A 4,603-nucleotide genomic window follows, 5' to 3' on the forward strand; every position below is an offset into this window, starting at 1 on the left:
TTTTTTTTTTTTTTTTTTTTTTTTTTTTTATTGCATAGCAATTGCAGTTTGTCAAAACCTTTCACTCACTTGCAGTGATATATGTGCGTTCTGCAGTTGTGAGTTCTCTTTGTTCCAAGGTTGAGTCCCAAGAACTTGCAGTGTCAATCAAGATTTCCTAAGTGAGGACCCTTTGTTAGCTGTAAGGAGAGTTGACTGATGTTTTTAACCTCAGATATCTAAATGGTGATTGAAACTTCTCTAATAGTGTTTTTGGTGTCTGACGGGACCTTAAAGAAAGAGAAACCTCAGAGTTCAAAATGTCTTTTAAAAGATAAAGCTGCTTTACAGACCGAAGATCAAAGGTTGCAAATCCGTAGTTTGACACTGTCAACACCTTTGCTGCATCTCAGTATATAAATTATTGACTTTTATGGTTGATACTTTTAGGGTATGAATTGTATAAGGGTAACAAAGCAAACAGAATATAATCAAGTGAAACAGAGGTCATGGTATGGATCTATTTCTCTTTAAAACAAAAAAAACACCTCTCAATAAAGAGAACAGAGGTAAAGTGACAAGCAGTTGATTATAAGCAGTAAGTAGGGAAGGAAAAGACAGTGGGATAGTAATAAAGATATTTGATAACCTGGAAGTCCCCCTGTGGCCCTCAGATCACCTTCAGAGTGGAACTGCTTCACCAAAGGGATCGTGACCACAATGATTATCTTTTGCATTGGTTGGTTATGGTGGCAATGTTAACAAAACAATGTGGTTATATTAATTTATTTTAATAACATCCAAAGTACTGTACACTCTGAAGAGTAATTCAAGAACCCTGCAAGAATGTTGCAGCCATTCTGAAAACTTTTACCAGCCAAGCTCTGCTGTAACTGTAAGTTGGAGTCTAGAGAGGAGCCTGTCCTCAAGAGTTTTCTTAGCTATCTTCTGTTTATTTTAAATTAATAGTAACATTAATATTAATTGTTTCCAGAATAAGCTTTTTCCTTAAGTTATTCTGTGTCCTAATACTAACTTTGAAATGTGAGTTGGCTTAAGATTGCTGAAATAGAACTGCCTGGGGAGGTATTTTTTTTTTTTTTTTAATTATTATTTTCTGGCTATACAGAATGTAGTCATGCAATGCACTTCCAAGATTCCTAAGTCCAGAAAAACTAGCAGTCTCTGTGTCAGTGCCTTTGGTTGTTGCTGTGGGGAAAAAAATTAATTCTTTTCTTCTCTCTCTCCTTGGGACTGATACAGGGGAAGTGACATGTTGCTGCTGACCTCTTTTGCTCACAGGTTATCAGACGCCCCAGGAGGATAGCTCTTCTTTTATTTGTCATCTGCATAGTTCGTTTGGGAGGCATAATGCTGTTTGGATTGCCAGGCAAAAACTCTTTTGGTCTGTTGACGACTTGATCACGTTCTGTTGACTGACAGAGACCTGTATATTCCCATGGAATGCTGTTCAGAATAATTAGGAGTGCGGGTCTGGAGAGCAACCTGGCAGTGTGAGTTAAACCATAGGCACCTCCTGCACTGCTTCAGCTTCTCAGTCCCTTATGGCTAGAGGTAACTTGGGATTTGGCAATGATAGTACATGGATGACAGAGAGGAATTACTTGTGGTAAATTAAGAAGGTTGAAATACAAAGGGTTTTATTGTTTCGGTGGTTGTTTTCCAAATAGGATAAGACTGGTTGCCCTTTTCATATAACTGACTAAACAAAGTGCATCTGAACAGCAGGCAAAGTGATCTAGGCTGGTAAGCAGTGATAAAAAGAAGTATCAAATCTAGATGTTTATTCCGTAAAACAACTTGTACCCGATTCACTGAAAATTAGCAATATTAGACTGAATGCCAATTTCTTTGTTTAGCAATCCATTGGTGGAATTTAAGTCAGTCAGCTGTTGAAATGTTTGGGGATAGTTTGAGTAGTATTTTAGCAATTCAGTGGTACTATGTGTTAAGGTAATTAAGCACTAAGAACTGAAACAGCTATGTCATCATAAAAGTCACGCTTCTTATAAGGTCATCAGTTCTTTAATATATAAAAATAAATGCAATTCCTGAAGGTCAACATTAATATGGTTCAAGAATTACATCTTCAAACTGTATTAGGTACAGCAAATATATTTTTTTGTCCATAGTGAGAAAATTAACTGGTTTAAATCCATTGCTTGCATCTAAGTATTTCATGTTCATCATGGATCAGATTTGAGAATGCTTATGGTGAATCATTATTTTGCTCTTTTTATTAGTATAGAGGAAAAAAGTAAATGATGAGTGTGTCTTGTAAGCAATTTCACAGGTTTTCTGCTGACCTGGTATAGGAAAACTGTTAAATTTCTTATCACCTCATGAAACCAGGTCATCCACGTAGATGTGCTTATTTCACTTTTTCAAACAAGAAATCTGTTTTTAATAAGTGAGCTATTGGCTCCAAGGGTGAGGAAAAAAACCCCAGCAATACTCTACAAAGACCTTCTTTGTTTTGAATGATGTCTGAGTGAATTCTAAATTACTTAAATTTCTTACCCTGTAAATCATTCTGTTCCTTGATGATGATACAGCATATATTTTCCTCTCTTTGATCATGCATGCAGTGAAAGAGCTTTCTCAATTTTATGGTATGCAAAAATGTGAGAATTTTAGGATATAATTTAAGATACGGCTTTTGCCCAAGAGAAATTACATTCTTAATGAATGCTATCCTGTTTACATATCTTTCTGTAAAATTACAAGAATGTACTGTTTTAGGAATGCTCCTGAATTATTACTTCCATGGTGGATGTATTTCAATTATGCCTCTTCAATTTTGGCCTCTACTGGCATTCTGCCAAGTCATTCATTACATCTGTCAACTTCTCTGTCTAATGCTGCTGCTCCCATAAACAAATTGACTTGGATGAAAAAAAATGAACCTCTGTATAGTTTGTGTGATTTGCAAGTTTTTAAAAAAACCCTGTTATTCTGGCTCATATTTTGGAGCTGTATATTTCTCTCTGAAAGTCAATATGGTTTCTAGTATTTGATATCTTTCCTAAAAATAATCCTCAACCTGAATTTTTCCAAGTTTAGACTAGAATGACTTATTTATTTATTTATTTATTATCTTCTCTCCCATGTGCAATCAGATGGTTGGAAAACATCTGCTGCTCCTACTCAGGTTTTTGATCTCATCAATTTGCTAACTAATATTTTGTTTCATCAGATTCATCTTGTTTGTTCTGATCCGTAGCCACTTTTTCATCTAAAAGTCATTACAATTTATTTTCACACTTACTCTCCATCTTTTCCCAAAGTTCAATCTTCAGTGGTGGAATTACATTTGTTATCTGTTTTGAGACTTCTGTGTATGTTTTACAGATGTAAAAATCCTCTTCACCATAGTAAGGACTTTAGGGTTATGAAGTCAAGCAGTCTAAAATGAGAAGAAATAGCCTTTAAGTCTGGCTGGTGCTTTTAGTAATTAATGTACTCTTTGTACATGTATTACCTTAACTCTGTGTAAGATGCTATTTTTATTGTAATGCAGCTACTGCTTTGACTTTTCTCACAGTATTTAGCTTGCAGAAAATAACTTTCTGCAAATTTCATGCTGGGTCAGAAAAAGATACAGCAAATGTTGGCTCAAAGCTGGTTTTCTTGTGACCAGTTTGACAGTTTGTAGGACTTCTTATATCTTTCTATGTAATATCTTTCTTTTAATATCAGAGCATTCTCCCTCTTGTTCATTCATTGCAAATTGTCTCACCTGAGAAATAACAAATATATAAAAGGTTCTTCAGACAAGCTCCTGAGACCTTCCTTGTATAGGTTTAACTTGTGAATTGGATGAACTGGGGAGAGGGGAGTACAGGGACATAACCAAAAAAAATCTTGTGCATGCCAAGGAAAGGGTTTGAACTGAGGCAATTCACAGTGAGCTGGAATTCACGTTTCCTAAATTTGGATGTTTTGATTTGGTAATATTTCTGTCTTTATATGCATGAGTATATGTCTGTGTGCAGTGCGTGCAAAGAAGAGGTGAAATGTTCTAATTCTATGGAAATAAATAAGAATTGGCTGTTTGGTGAGATCAGGATTTGACCAGTCTGGGAGTGTTTTCACACATTTTTTTTGTGTAATACAACTAACTCGAGTCTTAAAGCATCCTTGTGGAAGCTTTTTGGAGGAAGGAAACTATGCACATTTGTTTTGTCAAAATGGAGTATGTTCCTTGTGTCGTAATTTCCTCAGGAATTTACTGTTTCTGATGTCTGTTAAAGGAAATGTAGAAAGGATCCACTTCACTCATCGTGCCTACTGTGTGCACAGGTAAATTGGAACAGTGATGCTGACTGAGGTGCTCTGTGCTCACCCACCACGTCCCGCTGTGTAGCTTGCTCTCTTCTCTGAAAAGAAACTTGGTAGGAAGTGGGCTCATAGATGTGCTGTCTTGGAAAATTAATCAGAGAGGAATCATAGAATTGGCAGGTGTTGAAGATGTTGGCAGAAGAAGTTTCTCTCTGTCATGTGTTGGCTGGCTGAGATGAGGGAACTTGTTGGAGCCGTGGCTTGCAGGAGACACTCCTGATGCAGCTCATGCTGAGGGTGGCAGAGAGAGTTGTGCCCTGGA

The sequence above is a fragment of the Empidonax traillii genome, unplaced genomic scaffold (assembly GCF_003031625.1).
Source record: "Empidonax traillii isolate 1590-97213 ecotype Southwest subspecies unplaced genomic scaffold, ASM303162v1 scaffold1536:size189005, whole genome shotgun sequence".
Taxonomy (NCBI): Eukaryota; Metazoa; Chordata; class Aves; order Passeriformes; family Tyrannidae; genus Empidonax; species Empidonax traillii.